Source organism: Rutidosis leptorrhynchoides, chromosome 10 (genome assembly GCF_046630445.1).
Source record: "Rutidosis leptorrhynchoides isolate AG116_Rl617_1_P2 chromosome 10, CSIRO_AGI_Rlap_v1, whole genome shotgun sequence".
NCBI classification, from domain to species: domain Eukaryota; kingdom Viridiplantae; phylum Streptophyta; class Magnoliopsida; order Asterales; family Asteraceae; genus Rutidosis; species Rutidosis leptorrhynchoides.
The window spans coordinates 273,200,118-273,220,921 of record NC_092342.1 but is presented as its reverse complement, the minus strand read 5'-3'; the positions used below and the strand labels follow the sequence as shown (position 1 = coordinate 273,220,921).

The 20,804-nt window shown below is 31.4% G+C and overlaps 1 non-coding gene across 1 annotated transcript; it reads right to left on the bottom strand.

The window, feature by feature from the left end:
- Positions 1-8,757: 8,757 nt before the first annotated feature.
- On the bottom strand, positions 8,758-8,864 carry LOC139873700 (small nucleolar RNA R71). Its single transcript, XR_011767427.1, has one exon. It is a non-coding gene; the product is annotated as a small nucleolar RNA R71 (small nucleolar RNA).
- Between the last annotated feature and the right edge of the window lie 11,940 nt (positions 8,865-20,804).

The window sequence follows — 20,804 nt, the reverse complement described above, 5'->3', positions numbered from 1 at the left end:
TATTTACAACATTTTTAATACGTTTTACTGTTTTAAGTTTATTAAGTCAGTTGTCCTTGTTAGTAACCTACAACTAGTTGTCCATAATTAGATGTACAGAAAAAATCGATATATATTATCTTGAATCAATCCACGACCCAGTGTATATACGTCTCAGGCTAGATCACAACTCAAACTATATCTATTTTTGGAATCAACCTCAACCCTGTATAGCTAACTCCAACATTACTGCATATAGAGTGTCTATGGTTGTTCCAAATAATATATATAGATGGGTCGATATGATATGTAAAAACATTTGCATACGTGTCTATGTTATCCCAAGATTATGTAATATATTAGAATACATGTATAATACAATATAAGTTAGCTAGGATATGATTTGTATAGATTTGTTAAACATTTCCCGTAGCTAAAAAGATCAAAAATATCCAATCTTGTTTTACCCATAACTTCTTCATTTTAAATCCATTTTGAGTGAATCAAATTGCTATGGTTTCATATTGAACTCTATTTTATGAATCTAAACAGAAAAAGTATAGGTTTATAGTCAGAAATATAAGTTACAAGTTGTTTTTGTAAAGGTAGTCATTTCAGTCGAAAGAACGACGTCTAGATGACCATTTTAGAAAACATACTTTCACTTTGAGTTTAACCTTGATTTTTGGATATAGTTTCATGTTCATATGAAAAATCATTTTCCTAGAAGAACAACTTTTAAATCAAAGTTTATCATATTTTTTAATTATCCAAACCAAAACAGCCCCCGGTTTCACTACGACGGCGTATATCCGATTTTATAGTGTTCATCGTGTTTCCAGGTTTTAAATCATTAAGTTAGCATATCATATAGATATAGAACATGTGTTTAGTTTATTTTAAAAGTCAAGTTAGAAGGATTAACTTTTATTTGCGAACAAGTTTAGAATTAACTAAACTATGTTCTAGTGATTACAAGTTTAAACCTTCGAATAAGATAGCTTTATATGTATGAATCGAATGATGTTATGAATATCATTACTACCTCAAGTTTTCTGGATAAAACTACTGGAAATGAGAAAAATGGATCTAGCTTCAAAGGATCCTTGGATGGCTTGAAAGTTCTTGAAACAGAATCATGACACAAAAACAGTTCAAGTAAGATTTTCACTCGAAATAAGATTGTTATAGTTGTAGAAATTGAATCAAAGTTTGAATATGAATATTACCTTGAATTAGAAAGATAACCTACTGTAAATAACAAAGGTTCCTTGATCTTAGATGATTACTTGAAATGGATTAGAAAGCTTGAAAGTAGACTTGCAAACTTGGAAGTATTCTTGATTTTTATGAAACTATACTTATGAAATTTATGAAGAACACTTAGAACTTGAAGATGGAACTTGAGAGAGATCAATCAGATGAATAAAATTGAAGAATGAAAGTTTTTGTAGGTGTTTTTGGTCATTGGTATATGGAATAGATATAAAGGATATGTAATTTTGTTTTCATGTAAATAAGTCATGAATGATTACTCATATTTTTGTAATTTTATGAGATATTTCATGCTAGTTGCCAAATGATGGTTCCCACATATGTTAGGTGACTCACATGGGCTGCTAAGATCTGATCATTGGAGTGTATATACTAATAGTACATACATCTAAAAGCTGTGTATTGTACGAGTACGAATACGGGTGCATTCGAGTAGAATTGTTGATGAAACTGAACGAGGATGTAATTGTAAGCATTTTTGTTAAGTAGAAGTATTTTGATAAGTGTCTTGAAGTCTTTCAAAAGTGTATGAATACATATTAAAACACTACATGTATATACATTTTAACTGAGTCGTTAAGTCATCGTTAGTCGTTACATGTAAATGTTGTTTTGAAACCTTTAGGTTAACGATCTTGTTAAATGTTGTTATCCCATTGTTTATTATATCAAATGAGATGTTAAATTGTTACATTATCATGATATTATGATATATAATATATCTTAGTATGATATATATAAAGTTAAATGTCGTTACAACGATAATCGTTACATATATGTCTCGTTTCGAAATCATTAAGTTAGAAGTCTTATTTTTACATATGTAGTTCATTGTTAATACACTTAATGATATATTTACTTATCATTTAACAAAATTAACCAAGTGTATCAATATCTTAATATGATTCATATGTACCTAGTAAAACGTTGTTATAACGATAATCGTTAAATATGTCGTTTTCGAGTTTCTTAATTTAATAGTCTCATTTTTATGTATATAACTCATTGTTAAAATACCTAATGAGATACTTACTTATAATAAAATCATTTTAACTATATATATAACCATATATATGTCATTGTATAGTTTTTACAAGTTTTAACGTTCGTGAATCACCGGTCAACTTGGGTGGTCAATTGTCTATATGAAACCTATTTCAATTAATAAAGTCTTAACAAGTTTGATTGCTTAACACATTGGAAATATTTAGTTATGTAAATATCAATCTCAATTAATGTATATAAACATGGAAAAGTTCGGGTCACTACATTTATAAAGCTGCATGTATTCTCATCTCAAAAATATTAGATTTTAAAAGTGGGACTATAACTCACTTTCACAGATTTTTAGTTCGTCGAGAAGTAAGACTTGGCCACTGGTCGATTCACGAACCTATAACAAATATGTACATATATATCAATGTATGTTCAAAATATATTTACAATATTTTTAATACGTTTTAATGTTTTAAATATTTTAAGTTAGCTGTCCTCGTTAGTAACCTACAACTAGTTGTCCATAGTTAGATGTACATAAATAAATTGATATATATTATCTTGACCCAATCCACGACCCAATTTATACACGTCTCAGGCTAGATCACAACTCAAAGTATATATATTTTTGGAATCAACCTCAACCCTGCATAGCTAACTCCAACATTACTGCATACAGAGTGTCCATGGTTGTTCCAAATAATATATATAGATGGGTCGATATGATATGTCAAAACATTTGCATATGTGTCTATGGTATCTCAAGATTACATAATATATTAGAATATATGTATTATACAATATAAATTAGCTAGGATATGATTAATATAGATTTGTTACCAATTTTCACGTAGCTACAACAAGTAAAAATATCCAATCTTGTTTTACCCATAACTTCTTCGTTTTAAATCCGTTTTGAGTGATTCAAGTTGCTATGGTTTCATATTGAACTTAAGTTTATGAATCTAAACAGAAAAAGTATAAGTTTATAGTCAGAAATACAGATTTCAAGTCATTTTTGTAAAGATAGTCATTGCAGTCGAAAGAACGACGTCTAGATGACCATTTTGGAAAACATACTTCCACTTTGAGTTTAACCATGATTTTTGGATATAGTTTCATGTTCATAAAAAAAATCATTTCCTCAGAAGAACAACTTTTAAATCAAAGTTTATCATAGTTTTTAATTAACTAACCCAAAACAGCCCGCGGTGTTACTACGACGGCGTATATCCGGTTTTACGATGTTTTTCGTTTTTTCAGGTTTTAAATCATTAAGTTAGCATATCATATAGATATATAACATGTGTATAGTTGATTTTAAAAGTCAAGTTAGAAGGATTAACTTTTGTTTGCGAACAAGTTTAGAATTAACTAAACTATGTTCTAGTGATTACAAGTTTAAACCTTCGAATAAGGTAGGTTTATATATATGAAACAAATGATGTTATGAACATCATTACTACCTTAATTTTAGTAGGTAAACCTACTGGAAATGAAAAAAATAGATCTAGCTTCAAAGGATCCTTGGATGGCTTGAAAGTTCTTGAAGCAGAATCATGACACGAAAACAAGTTCAAGTAAGATTTCCACTCGAAATAAGATTGTTATAGTTATAGAAATTGAATCAAAGTTTGAATATGAGTATTAACTTGTATTAGAAAGATATATTACTGTAAATAAGAAAGATTTCTTGAGGTTGGATGATCACTTTACAAGATTGGAAGTAAGCTAGCAAACTTGGAAGTATTCTTGATTTTATGAAACTAGAACTTATAGAATTTATGAAGAACACTTAGAACTTGAAGATAGAACTTGAGAGAGATTAATTAGATGAAGAAAATTGAAGAATGAAAGTGTTTTTAGGTGTTTTTGGTCGTTGGTATATGGATTAGATATAAAGTATGTGTAAATTTGTTTACTTGTAAATAAGTCATGAATGATTACTAATATTTTTGTAATTTTATGTGATATTTCATGCTAGTTCCAAATGATGGTTCCCACATGTGTTAGGTGACTCACATGGGCTGCTAAGAGCTGATCATTGGAGTGTATATACCAATATTACATACATATAGAAGCTGGGTATTGTGCGAGTACGAATACGGGTGTATACGAGTAAAATTGTTGATGAAAATGAATGAGGATGTAATTGTAAGCATTTTTGTTAAGTAGAAGTACTTTGATAAGTGTCTTGAAGTCTTTAAAAAGTGTAAGAATATATATTAAAACACTACATTTATATACATTTTAACTGAGTCGTTAAGTCATCGTTAGTCGTTACATGTAAGTGTTGTTTTGAAACCTTTAAGTTATCGATCTTGTTAAATGTTGTTAACCCATTGTTTATTATATCAAATGAGATGTTAAATTATTATATTATCATGATAATATGATGTATTAATATATCTTAATATGATATATATACAGTTAAATATTGTTACAACGATAATCGTTACATATATGTCTCGTTTCGAAATCAATAAGTTAGTTTTCTTGTTTTTACATATGTAGTTCATTGTTAATATACTTAATGATATGTTTACTTATCATAATATCATGTTAACTATATATATATCCATATATATGTCATCATATAGTTTTTATAAGTTTTAACGTTCGTGAATCACCGGTCAACTTGGGTGGTCAATTGTTTATATGATACCTATTTTAATTAATCAAGTCTTAACAAGTTTGATTGCTTAACATGTTGGAAACACTTAATCATCTAAATAATAATTTCATTTAATATATAAAAACATGGAAAAGTTCAGATCACTGCACTAATCATCCCGGACCCAACAATCATTGGGTACCAAAATTATTGATTAATTAAATATAGGTTTGTCTCAATGGTGTTGTACAAAGTGAAGAATGGATAATTGATAGTGGATGTACAACACACATGACGGGCAACAAAGAGTTCTTTACAAAGTATACGGAGCACAATGGAGGTGATGTAATCTTTAGTGGCGATGTAAAAGAAAAAATCGTCGGTAAAGGTAACATTACTAATCAAAAGATTACACTTGATAATGTGCTACACATTAAAAATCTATGTTTTAACTTGCTAAGTGTAGGAAGAATATTTGATAAAGGATATAACATGACATTTACCAAAACTTCCTCACACATAATAAAAGATGGTAAAAGTGTCATAAATGGAATTAGAAAGAAAGGTCTTTATACATGCAAATTAGATGATTTCAAACATGTAGATATTCGTCTCACATCTATACGTGATACTACTACCTTGTGGCATAGGATACTAGGGCATGCTAATATGAAACTAATTCATAACATATCCTCAAAAGACATAGTTAGAGACTTGACTAAATTGAAATATGAAAGTCACTTTTGTGATGCATGCAAAATAGGAAAACAAGTTCATGTATGTCATAAATCTAAGAACTTTATCTCTACTGAAAGATGTCTAGAACTTTTACACATGGATTTATTTGGGCCATCGGCCGTTCAAAGTTATGGAGAAAATTTTTATACTTTAGTAATAGTAGATGATTTCTCAAGATATACATGGACACTATTTCTAAAGCATAAGAATGAAGCGTGTGAAAAATTTATAATTGTTGCTACTAAGATACAAAATTTGCTTGGTTGTACTATAGTAACAATAAGAACTGATCATGGTAGAGAATTTGATAATGATGCTCAATTTGGAGTCTTTTGTGATTTAAATGGTATCTCCCATAATTTCTCGGCCCCTCGCACACCTCAATCTAATGGGGTTGTTGAAAGGAAAAACCGAACTCTTCAAGAAATGAGTCAAACAATGCTAAATGAACAATCTATACCTCAAAAGTTTTGGAGTAAAGCCGTTGCCACCTCCACTTACATTCAAAATAGAGTCTTAATTAGACCATCAATGGATAAAACACCCTGATAATGCTAAAAACGAACATATATTTCATAGCATTATCCTTCAAGAAAGACAAGTTTTTTGTTGCAATTGTTCTATTTACAAGTGATATTCATTTAAATAATAAAAGGTGAAGACAAAAGACAGATTCGACCAATTGAAGACGCAAACGACCAAAAAGCTAAAAAGTACAAAGTACAATCAAAATGGTTCAAATTATTGATATTTTACATTAGGTTTTAACGGCGACTTAAGACATAAAATCCACAAACCGGTCATTAAACGGTAAAAACCCCCTTTTATAATAATAATATTATATATATATATATATATATATATATATATATATATATATATATATATATATATATATATATATATATATATATATATATACAAATATAGTTTTAAAAATATAGCGTTAAACTTGGCTAGTTCCCTGTGGACGAACCGGACTTACTAAAAACTACACTACTGTACGATTAGGTACACTACCTATAAGTGTTGTAGCAAGGTTTAGGTATATCCACTCTATAAATAAATAAATAACTTGTGTAAAATTGTATCGTATTTAATAGTATTTTAGAATAAAAATATAACTATTTCGTATACACCTCTATGCACATCAAGTATTTTTGGCGCCGCTGCCAGGGAACTTTATAAACGCCGAAAGTGAAACGCTATTAAAAAAAGATTTTTATTAAAGTTTTAATTAAGTTAATGTAAAAATACGTTTTAAAAATACAAAATATAAAAAGAAAAATAAAATTACATTTCTATATTTTTAAGTGTTTAAATTAAAAAGACTATATTTTTAAAAGTTATAAAAACTAATAAGTAAATTTTTAATTTATAAGTTTTATTTAAATTATTTTAATTCTATAAATAAAAAAAATAGAAAAATTAAAAATAATAAATAAAAAAAGAACTGGGCCGAACCTGATCGAAGCCCAAATCTTATCTGGCCTGCTATCTTAAGCCATGCGACCGCATGGTATTACAACGGTCAGCTCATGCAATCGCATGAGCTGATTTGACTGGCCTGATCCTAGTACGTACGAAATTAGGGTTATTATTATTCTTATTAATTAATTCTAATTAGGGTTAAGTATAATAATATTTAGTTTAGTTTTATTTATTTTGTATTTTTAGTTTTAATTAGTTTATTAATATAAAAAATTAATACTTTTATAAAATAAATAATATAAAAATAATATTTTTATAAAAATTGTATTTTTTTACAACTTTAAGTTTTATTTTTATATTTTATATCTTTTTATTCGTAATATTTGTATTTTTATCGTTCGTAATTAGTTTTTAATCTAGTAATTTGCCGTAGTTATTTTTTTTATTTCTACATTTTTAGGCTTTACCGTAAAATCCCTTAAGTGCTTTTTCCTTAGACTAAGATTTAGGTGCTTTAGAATTTTGCGACGCCGTTTTTAGTTTTAGTACCTTTTTAAGTTATTGCATTTTTGGATATAGAATTCCTTTAAGCTTTGATACCTTTAGACGTAAGTTTTAATTTTTAGTTTTTAGACTTTTGAGTTTCGACGCTTTACTTTCTTTTTATTATTTTTCGACGCTTATTTCTTATTTTTATTTTTCGACGTTTTTCAACGCGCTCTTTTTCTTTCTCATTTCTCGAAGCTCTAGTTTTTAGGACATAGAATTTTCTATTTCTTCTCTAAAATTTCTTCAAATTTTCGACAAAAAAATTATTTTAAGTGATTAAATTGATAGACATCCAAAGTTTTCTGGTTCGTAGTAATAGTTGGATTTGTTAGTGGCGAGTTGTGGGCTTCCGATTTAAAGGGTCCTAGCTACCTGCTGCATCTATTGGCTATTCGAAACGTGGGCAAAATCAGAAAAGTCTATTAATTTGATAACTTATATAATTTTTTTATAACTAATAGGATATTCAGTGAATGCACCGAGCAAAACGTTCACCATCTTTCATACGTTCACCACCTATCACTAGATTAAGACATCTAGCCAATATTGTCGCCGTTAATTTTTCTTTAGAATCATCATCCAGTCGACCAAGTACTCCAATTCAAATTTCCGATAATCCATTTTTTGAACCCAACCTCACAATTGAGAATCCGGAGGATATTTAGGGACAATTCAGAGATCCTGAACCACTAATCATTCTTCCTGAACCACAAATCACTCATCCAGAGATTGTTGAGGAAGAAACCATTAAGTCAGAATCCTCTAGTGATTCAGATTCAACAAATTCAATCATGGAAAATCTAGAACCTCTAAGTATGGAAGACCGAATGAGAGCTAAACGCACTGGCCAAGGTCACGCAATTACTCAACCAGACATTAATGCACCAGATTATGAAATCAAAGGACAAATCCTACACATGGTAACTAATCAATGCCAATTTAGTGGTGCGCCGAAGGAAGATCCAAACGAACATCTTCGAACCTTTAATAGGATTTGTACTCTATTTAAAATCCGAGAAGTGGAGGATGAACAGATATATCTCATGTTATTTCCCTGGACTTTAAAGGGAGAAGCCAAAGATTGGTTAGAATCGTTACCTGAAGGGGCGATTGATACATGGGATGTTTTAGTTGAAAAATTTCTTAAACAATTCTTTCCGGCATCTAAAGCCGTAAGACTTCAAGGAGAAATTGTTACGTTCACGCAAAAGCCAAATGAAACTCTATATGAAGCATGGACAAGATTTGGGAAATTGTTGAGAGGATGTCCGCAACATGGTTTAGACACTTATCAAATAGTACAAATATTCTACCAAGGATGCGACATCACTACAAGAAAAGACATCGACATAGCAGCTGGTGGTTCCATTATGAAGAAAACCGCAACTGAAGCTTACAAAATTATTGATAACACTGCTTCCCACTCACATGAGTGGCACCAAGAAAAAGATATCGTTAGATCATCTAAAGCAGCTAGAGCCGATTCTAACCATGAATTTGATTCCATTTCTACAAAGATAGATGCTGTTGAGAGATGAATGGAAAAGATGAATAAAGATATTCACTCAATACGAATTAGTTGTGAGCAGTGTGGAGGACTACATTTGACAAAAGATTGTCTCAGTATTGAACAAACAATGGAACAAAGAGATAATGTTTCATACATTAACCAAAGGCCTGGAAATAATTATCAGAATAACTATCAACCGCCAAGACCAATCTACAATCAAAATCAGAATTATAACCGAAATGTTCCATACAATAACCAATAAGGTCCTAGCAATCAACAAGTATCTAATAATACTTACAATCAGCAAAGACCTATTTTTCAAAATAAACCACCACAAACCGATGATAAAAAGCCAAATTTAGAAGATATGATGTCGAAGCTAGTTGAATCTCAAACTCAATTTTTCACATCTCAGAAACAAACCAATGAACAAAATGCTCAAGCATTTAGAAATCAACAAGCTTCAATCCAAAATCTGGAACAAGAAGTAAGCAACCTAGCAAGGTTGATAGGTGAAAGAAAACCGAGAAGTCTACCTAGCGATACAAATGCTAATCCCCGGAATGAAACACCTAAAGCCATTACCACAAGAAGTGGTATTACACTTAAACTACCTGAAATACCTGAAATTTCTGATGACTCTATTCCTACTCCACAGGCACCACATCCTGAGCAAGATAAGGAAACAGAATCGGTAGTTGAAAAGGTTAATGAAGATAACACAGTTAAGGCTAAACCTTATGTTAAACCATACCAACCACCACTTCCTTACCCGAGTAAAATGAGAAAAGAAAGACTTGAAGTCGAGCAATCCAAATTCTTGAATATGTTTAAACAAATAAATGCCAATCTTCCTTTCATTGATGTGATTTCAGGAATGCCTAGATATGCTAAATTTTCGAAAGATCTAATCACAAATAGAAAGAAAATGGAAGAACTCTCGGCTGTTACTATGAATGCTAATTATTCTGCAGTGTTGTTGAATAAGATACCAGAAAAATTATCAGATCCAGGAAGTTTCACAATTCCATGTTTTTTGGGTAGTCTTAGTTCAATAGAAGCATTGGCAGATTTAGGTGCTAGTATAAATTTAATGCCGTATTCACTATACGCTAAACTAGACCTTGGAGAATTGAAACCAACACAAATAATCATACAACTAGTCGATCGATCAGTAAAATATCCTATAGGGATAATGGAGAACATGCTAGTTAAAGTTGGTACTTTAGTATTTCTATTAGATTTTGTTATTCTAGATATGGAAGAAGATTCTCGAGTTCCTCTCATATTAGGAAGATCATTCTTAAACACCGCTAAAGCAATAATAGACGTGTTTGGTAAGAAACTGACCCTAAGTATAGAGGACGAGAGTGTTACCTTTTCTGTTGATAGAGCCATGCAACAACCGCAATCTGCAGATGATACATGTTATTATATTCAAACTATAGATTCACATGCAGAATTGTTAGAAGAATTTCCAGAATTACAAGGAACAGGAGAATGTTCTTTAGGAGAAAGAACTGAACCAATTGATGAAGCTGAAATGTTAGCTACACTCATGGCTAATGGATATGAACCAACAATAGAAGAAATTCAAATGCTAAAAGAGGAAGACAGATATCGATATAAATCATCAATAGAAGAACCACCGACATTAGAATTAAAGCCACTTCCAAACCATTTGGAATACTATTATTTACATGGTGAATCTGAATTACCTGTAATAATATCGTCTTCTCTTACTGAAAATGAAAAATCTCAACTCATTTCTGTGCTAAAAGCTCATAAACCAGCTATTGCATGGAAGATTCATGACATTAAAGGAATAAGTCCTTCGTATTGCACACATAAAATCCTTATGGAAGAAGGCCATAAAACGTATGTGCAATGCCAACGAAGACTAAATCCTAATATGCAAGATGTTGTTAAGAAAGAAATTATTAAACTGCTCGATGCAGGTTTAATTTATCCAATCTCTGATAGTCCATGGGTAAGCCCAGTTCAATGTGTTCCTAAGAAGGGTGGCATGACTGTCATCACACATGAAAAAATTGAGCTTATTCCTACTAGGACTGTAACAGGATGGCGTGTTTGTATTGATTATAGAAAATTAAATGACGCCGCCAGAAAATATCACTTTCCCTTACCTTTCATTGATCAAATGTTGGAAAGATTAGCCGGAAATAGTTACTATTGTTTTCTTGACGGTTAATCCGGATATTTTCAAATTCCAATCGCACCCGAGGACCAAGAGAAAACCACATTCACGTGCCCTTATGGTACTTTTGCTTACAAACGCATGCCATTTGGACTTTGCAACGCCCCTGCAACCTTTCAAAGGTGCATGATGGCGATTTTTCAATACATGATAGAAGAATGCATGGAAGTTTTCATGGATGACTTTTCAGTTTTCGGTGATACTTTTGAAACATGTCTAGTCAATCTTGAACGAATGCTTATTAGATGCAAACAATCAAATCTAATACTTAATTGGGAGAAATGCCATTTCATGGTTAGAGAAGGCATCGTTCTTGGTCATAAAATTTCAAAGGAAGGAATTGAAGTGGATAGAGCTAAAGTAGATGTAATTGCTAAACTTTCACATCCCACCAATGTTAGAGGAGTTAGGAGTTTTCTAGGGTATGCCGGTTTTTACCGACGTTTCATAAAAGATTTTTCTAAAATTGCCACTCCTATGAATAAACTCCTAGAAAAGGATGCTCCATTCATCTTTTCGGATGAATGCATCAAATCTTTTAATATTCTTAAAGAAAAACTCACTAATGCGTCGATCATGATAACTCCAAATTGGAATCTACTATTTGAACTCATGTGCGATGCAAGTGATTTTGCAATGGGAGCCGTTTTAGGACAAAGGATTGAAAAACGATTTTAACCTATTTATTACGCTAGTAAGACGTTACAAGGAGCATAAACGAATTACACAACTATTGAAAAAGAACTCCTTGCTATTGTCTTTTCTTTTGAAAAATTTTGTTCATATCTCGTTCTAGCTAAAACGGTGGTTTATACCGACCATTCTGCTCTTAGATACTTATTTTCGAAACAAGATGCCAAAGCACGATTAATCCGTTGGATCTTACTCTTACAAGAGTTCGATATTGAAATCCGAGATAAAAAGGGAGCAGGAAATCTCGTCGCTGATCATCTTTCTCGTCTTGAGAATCCCGAATTAGAAGTTCTAAATGAATCGGCTATACAAGATAACTTTCCTGATGAATATCTATTGAAGATAGATTTTAATGAAATTCCATGGTTTGCAGACTATGTAAACTATTTAGTATGTGGATTCCTTGAAAAAGGGTTGTCGTACCAAAAATGAAAGAAATTCTTCAGTGATATAAAACACTATTTCTGGAAAGATCCACATTTGTTTAAAAGTTGTCCTGATGGAATAATCCGCCAATGTGTATTCGGAGATGAAGCTAGTCAAATCTTAAACCATTGTCACACAGGACCAACAGGAGGGCATTATGGGCATCAACTTACAGCAAGAAAAGTTTACGATGCTGGATTCTATTGGCCTAAAATTTTCAATGACGCACAAAGCATGAAATTAAAGTTTACGTTGTCAACTTACACAAGGAATGGTCCATGAAATTAAAGGATGCACTCTGGGCTTTTAGAACAGCCTACAAAACTCCAATTGGAACCACACCTTTTAGACTCATTTATGGAAAAGCATGTCACCTTCCAGTAGAAATTGAGCACAAAGCATTTTGGGCTTTGAAGACATGTAATCTTGATTTACATGAAGCTGAACGCCTACGGTTAAGTCAACTAAACGAATTAGAAGAATTAAGACATGAAGCATATGAAAATTCGTTAATCTATGAGGAAAGAACGAAGAAATGACATGATAAAAGAATCAGAAGTTCAAAAGAATTTAAATAAGGAGACAGAGTTCTTCTTTTTAATTCACGATTCAAGCTATTTCCTGGAAAATTGAAATCAAGATGGTCTGGACCATTCATAGTCAAAAGAGTTTTCCCATACGGAACAATAGAGTTGATAAATTCAAATGGGATTGAATTTAAAGTTAATGGTCACGGAGTTAAACATTACATACATGGTCCGATGGAAGTTGACAACGAAGTTAATCACAATTTCGACACCACAGCTAACTAAGTGTGGGGAGAATCAAGTCTTTTTAAGGATAATATTTATTTTTGTTAGAGTTAGATATTCTGTTTTCGTATAGTTTTCGAGAATGGAATCCGAATGGTCTTTCCCTAGCAGACCCTAAAGAACTAGTCTTCTCCCTCCATTCTGAATTTTTATTTTTTTTTAGGTTTTACGAGATGAAGAATTCCTTTGATTTGAACCATGGTCTAATGCTACACGCTTTGATTACTAAATGTAATAATGACACACTCCCGAGTGACCTGGTGTCAGTAATAAGAGGCAGATGTGATGAAGTGAGGAAAGAACTCAGGAAAGATCATCATAAGACACATTTTGGTAAAGGAAAATCAAAATCCGCAACAAAAAGAATAGCACGACACCTTGAAAGATGTTATAAATGCAGAAAATGGTCACACGAAGGTAAATATTCAAATAATCAAACATATTCAAATACCGAATTTGTTACTCTATGCAGAGAAGGACCGTTCATATGTTTAGAAGAAAAGATATTGAAGAATCGAGGTTACGCCTACATAGCTATCGAAAGCCAAATCACACGACTCTCCTATGAGTCGGCTAAAGCAGGTCTCTGAGAATTCTATCTCACAGGTAAGTATGTACAGTTTTTATTTTTGTTTTTATTGCTTTTAACCTTTTGATAATAAACGCTGAATCGTTCGCTATAAAGTATTAAATTGGTATTCAATAAAATTAGGTATGCGAAACCTAAATTATTGATATCATACAAAAATTTATTACATCACTTCGAAATTTACCGTTTATTTTTAAGGTATAAATATCTTTAATCAATCAACCCAAAATATTTCAAAAATTCGTCAGGAGTAAAACTAGGTTATGGAACCGAAATTACTTTACCGAAAAGAGGGGTGTATATTTTTGATAATATTTGATTGATTAAAGTGGGATAAAAGACCAAAAAGATTTTTAATTTTAATTTTTACCTTGTTTTTAAAATTAATATATAAATATTAAATTATTAATGTAAATTTTTAAAATCAATATATTTAAGTTTTTAAATATTTTAAAAATTTATATTTTTAATATAAGTTTGTAAAATTAATGTATAAAAATATTAATTATATTTATATGAATTTTTAATTTTATGCATTTTAAATTTAAGTTTGGTGTGAATTTAAAAACAAAAATTTACTTTATTTCATTAAGTTAAAAATTTGATATTTAAAATTCGTCGTGAGTTGAAGACTAGGTCGTTGAACCGAAATTGCTTTACCCGAGGGCGGGACGAGAAATTTTATTATCATTATTTTTAATCTTATTTGATTTAAAGTATGCCAAAAACATTTAAAAAAAAAATAGAAATCTCAAAAATCTTTGCTTTTAAAACAATCGCTTTAAAAACGAAAAAATTTAAATTTTGTCTAGGGACGGACTAGGTAAACATACCGAAACTACCTAAAGTAAAAGGAAACAAAATTTTAAAAAATTATTCATTTAAATTGTTTTAATAAATAAAGATTTTAAAAAAAAAATTTATAATAATAAAAATATTATGTATGTTTGTAGTTTATCTTATGTACACAACAAGGTAAAACAGCACACTTTCAAAGACTGGTATTAAGTTCAGCAAAAGCTACTAATTTTGACGATAAAATGAAAAACAAATGTGATGTAACAACAAGACGGAATGAACAAATGATGTGCACCATTTATCATTCAACAAACAAACGCCAATATGTTTGGAAACTTTGGTAAAATTTAATCATTTTTCTACGCTAATCACCCTCAATAATTTAAATTGTTACTGATTTCTTGCAAATGAGAGCATTGCAAGATCTTAAGTGTGGGAAGGGGTTAAATTCTTTCGGATTTTTAAATTTTAAATTTAAACACTTGGTTACCATTAAAAATACTAGTAACGCAGTAGTTGTATTAGAATCTAGTGCTCTCTGATAATAAAGAACAGCCATAGTCTTATATACTGACTACCCAATTCTAGTAAAAAAATTTCAAAATTTTCAAATAAATGAATTCAAAATCATGTTTATACATATTTATGAACGATAAAACTAGGTGTTAACACCGAAATTATTGTTACCTCGGAAAGGACATAAATCGAGAAACAACCCAAAATGTTAGAATTCAGTTAAAATGGAATAGAGGAAAATAAAAAGGCAAAGAAAGGAAAATAAAAGCCAAGTGTGGGAAAAATTTACCAAGTTATTTAGAACACATATCACATATTTTTGTACTAATAATTGAAAATACTTTTGTTTTGGACGATATTAATCAGTTTTCCCAGTTTATTGTAATATAAATGGAATTTAAAAGAAAGTAAAGTCTTCCGAGAAAAAGAAACGCGGTTCTTGATTTAGGTCAGGAAGTTGTCGTCCAGACCAGTTGTAGAGTCTACGAAAAACCTTGAAAAGTTTTCTCGAAAATCAGCTGGAAATCCACGGACCTCAGCATCAAACAGGGTCGCCAAGTGGTCAGACTTATCCTAACCATGAGAGGATCTGTCTCGTAGAATGGGGGGCACCGTGAAAATTAGCTTATAAGACTAATGAATCAGATCCCCAGAAAGGATAATCTCCTTTAAAGATCAAAAATCAGCTTTTAAGACTGATATTACTCAATCCTTGAGATTGACCTTAAAGATTGAGAATTCAAACTCATGGAATTCGATGATATCTAAACTCGAGCTTGAACGAGAAAATATTTTGATCAAAATTACAAACCGATTTGTTTTCTGAAAACCCATTTTCAATGCGTTCATTACCATTGAACGTAAAATCCTTGGAATTCACCTGGAATTCATTAGGTCACCTGAACCAAATCGGGTGTCAACCGTAAGAACGGTGGTTGCGTAGCATGGTCAAAGACAGAACCTTGTGCCAGACCGAAAAATTATAGGGTGATCTTTACTATTGCTCCTAGAAAGGATAGTAATTGCATCCGACACGATATAGACCATAATCAAAAGCATGTCACGGGACATTGCCTCAACAGTTGCTTGTTCAACGCTTTCCTTTACAACTGAATGGTAGTTTACTGAAAGGTAATATACGGAGCAAGTATACTGGACGTGTTGCTTTTCCAATACAAGGTTAGCAAGTGGGTGACACAAAACCATAAGTTTTGAGCTAAAATTTTCAAATCTAAAACCCACAAAACCCACAAAAATAATTTGGCAACACCAGTGAAGGGTTATTCCGGAAAACTTATCTAGGGTAAAAGCTAGATTGAATTTTCAAAAAGATCAATTGTTTTCATAAAGATCCAATTTTCTTAAGGATCTAAATTTTCATAGTCATGTGGGACTGTAAACCACAACGTTACTATCATTGTTCATACCGCCAAATCGAAATCACTGATGTACAAAGTGTGAAGAATAAAGAAGTGATTCTAGTATTATTTTTTTTCAAGACTATATTGCTTGAGGACAAGCAACGCTCAAGTGTGGGAATATTTGATAATGCTAAAAACGAACATATATTTCATAGCATTATCCTTCAAGAAAGACAAGCTTTTAGTTGCAATTGTTCTATTTACAAGTGATATTCGTTTAAATAATAAAAGGTGAAGACAAAAGACAGATTCGACGAATTGAAGACGCAAACGACTAAAAAGCTAAAAAGTACAAAGTACAATCAAAATGGTTCAAATTATTGATGAGAAACGTCTAAAAATTACAAGAGTACGAGCCGCAAAACGCAAAGTACAAGATATTAAATAGTACGAAAGGACGTTCAAAAATCCGGAACCGGGATATGAACTAACTATCAACGCACGACGCAACGGAGCTAAAATTACAAATCAACTATGCACATGAATATAATATAATATATATATAATTATATATAATTATATATATATTATATATATATTAAATAAATATGTCGACAAGCTAGGAGCCAAAAAGTATGTGACCAGGAAATGACGGCCATACGATCGCATGGCCAGAAGGCACAAAACTCATGCGACCGCATGAGTTACTGTAGCAAGCCACATTCTTTAAATACAACGAATTCTTGCCGAATTTTTACTCAATATATTTCAATCTCTCTTACTCTCAAATATATTTATATTTTAATTTTATTTATAATTTTAATATTAAAGTTTAATAATAAGGTTATAGTGGCGAATGTTGTAAGTGTGTAAGTCGAAATTCTGTTCGGGTAACGCTACGCTATTATTAATCATTGTAAGTTATGTTCAACCTTTTTAAATTAATGCCTCGTAGCTAAGTTATTATTATGCTTATTTAAATTGAAGTAATCATGATGGTGGGCTAAAATATTAAAGACGGGGTAATTGGGCTTTGGACCATAATTGGGGTTTGGATGAAAGAATGACACTTGTGGAAATTAGACTATGGGCTATTAATGGGCTTTATATTAATTAAATGATACCTCGTTAATTTAATATATAGACTTATAATTTGACGTATTTATATATAGCCACATACGCTTGACTGGGTACGATGGGCAGGATATCTATAAATACCAATAATTATTCATTTGACCGGACACGGGGATGGATTAATAATCAATAGACTCGTTGAAACAGGGGTGGATTACATTCAAGGGTAATTGGTGTAATTGTTAACAAAGTAGTAAAACCTTGGATTACACGCAGTCGATAACCTGGTGTATTCATTAAACAAAGTATTAAGACCTTGTTACAGTTCGAATCCCCAATTAGTTAGAATATTTGACTTCGGGTATAAGGATAATTTGACGAAGACTCTCGCACTTTATATTTATGACTAATGGACTATTATGGACAAAACTGTATAGACATATCGAATAATCCAGGACAAAGGACAATTAACCCATGGTACTAAACTAAAATCAACACGTCAAACATCATGATTACGGAAGTTTAAATAAGCATAATTCTTTTATTTCATATTTCATCGCACTTTTATTTGGTGTCATTTTATTTATCGTACTTTTAATTATCGCAATTTTATTTATCGTCAATTTATTTATCGCACTTTTAATTATCGCACTTTAATTATCGTCATTTACTTTACGCTTTAAATTTAGTTATATTTATTTTTAATATTTTACATTAGGTTTTAACTGCGACTTAAGACATAAAATCGACAAACCGGTCATTAAACAGTAAAACCCCCCTTTTATAATAATAATATTACTTATATATATATATATATATATATATATATATATATATATATATATATATATATATATATATATATATATATATTTATACAAATATAGTTTTAAAAATATAGCGTTAAACTTGGCTAGTTCCCTGTGGACGAACCGGACTTACTAAAAACTACACTACTGTATGATTAGGTATACTGCCTATAAGTGTTGTAGCAAGGTTTAGGTATATCCACTCTATAAATAAATAAATAACTTGTGTAAAATTGTATCGTATTTAATAGTATTTTGGAATAAAAATATAACTATTTCGTATACACCTCTACACACATCACACCCTATGAAGTCTTAAATGGTAGAAAACCAACCGTAAGTCATCTTAGAGTATTCCGGTGCAAATGTTTTATCTTAAACAAAAAGGAATATCTTACAAAGTTTGAACCTAAAGCTTACGAAGGAGTGTTCTTAGGATATTCGTTAGAAAGTAAGGCATATAGGGTTCTAAACAAATACACCAATGTCAATGAAGAATCCCTAGATGTCACATTTGATGAAACTCCTCCACCTCCTAAGACTAAACCTTTAGAGGATGATGATGTGATAGAACAAGATGCTATAGAAATAATGCCAACTCAAATCGAGTCCAATGACACAAATGAGGATGGATCTCATTTAAAACCAAGTAAGGATAATTTAGCATCCTCAATTGATCTTAAACATGTTAAGGATCATCCCATAGATTAAGTCATAGGAGACATCAATACTAGAACCACTAGGTCACAAGCATTCAACCTAATTGCCAACTACGCCTTCATCTCCCAAATAGAACCCAAAAATATTAAGGAAGCCCTTTTAGATGAAAGTTGGGTGGAAGCAATGCAAGAGGAATTAAATCAATTCCAAAGGAGCGATGTATGGGATTTGGTTCCTTTACCTAGTGAGAGCAATATCATAGGTACCAAATGGGTCTATAGAAACAAACTAGACGAAGATGGCAATGTAGTTAGAAACAAAGCTAGACTAATTGCACAAGGATATAGCCAACAAGAGGGAATTGATTATGATGAAACATTTGCTCCCGTTGCTAGGCTAGAGTCAATAAGAATACTTCTTGAATATGCATGTGCCAATAACTTTAAACTTTATCAAATGGATGTCAAAAGTGCCTTTTTGAATGGAGTCATAAATGAGGAAGTATATGTTTCACAACCTCCGGGGTTTGAAGATTTCGAAAAACCATATCATGTTTTTAAACTTAAGAAGGCTCTCTATGGACTTAAACAAGCTCCTAGAGTATGATATGAAAGACTTAGAACCTTCTTAATAAATCATGGTTATGAAATAGGAAAAATTGATAATACACTCTTTATTAAAAGGCATGAAAAATATTTAGCTACAGTTCAAATATATGTTGATGATATTGTATTTGGATCTACTAACGAATCTCTTAGCAATAAGTTTTCTAAGTTAATGCATGATGAGTTTGAAATGAGCATGATGGATGAACTCAAGTTCTTTCTCGGACTTCAAATCAAGCAACTAGAAGATGGAACGTTCATCAATCAACAAAAATACATTCATGAAATGATCAAAAAGTTCAGAATGGAGAACTCAAAACCAATGACGACTCCTATGGAAACAAATGTGAAACTCACTTTGGAAGGAGAAGGAGAATCGTTCGATAGTACTAAATATAGGGGAATGATTGGATCCCTTCTATATTTAACGGCAAGTAGACCCAACATCATGTTTAGTGTTTGTTTATGTGCAAGATTTCAAAAGAATCCAAAGACATCTCATGAAACGACCCGTCAAAATCGCTATTGACGCGGCACGTTAATCATTGATTCCACAGTGAGGTTTTGACCTCTATATGATACGTTTTGATAAAATATTGCATTCATTAAAATAAGTGACTTTCTAAACATAGAAAGTTATAAACATGTGGGCGAGTGCTTAGGTATAAGCAAAACCCCGAAATACATAAGTCTTTAATTTACAGGTTGACATCACAGTCCAATTATTTATTACACAACGCAGTTTTATTTTGAATGCAATAAACTTTGTACAAAGCATGAGAGACTCCATGCAGGCAACAAGCACATCACAGCGGAAGCATTCTAAGGACCTGAGAATAAAACATGCTAAAAAGTCAACACGAATGTTGGTGAGTTATAGGTTTAATTGCTCGAGTCATAAACATATATAAAGATAGACCACAAGATTTCATCAAAAGTTTATCAATAGATTCTACGTAACAGAGCACCCTGGTAACTAAACTTAACGCTATAGTGATAATTACCCCATTCGTTTTAATACGCGCAAACCAACGTGTCTTAAACTCAAATAACATACGTCCGTTAAAAGGCTAGCGCTCTAGCTCGGACGGGGATGTCAAGCCCTATGGATCCATATACAATTATTCGCGCCCACCAGTCCATATCCTATG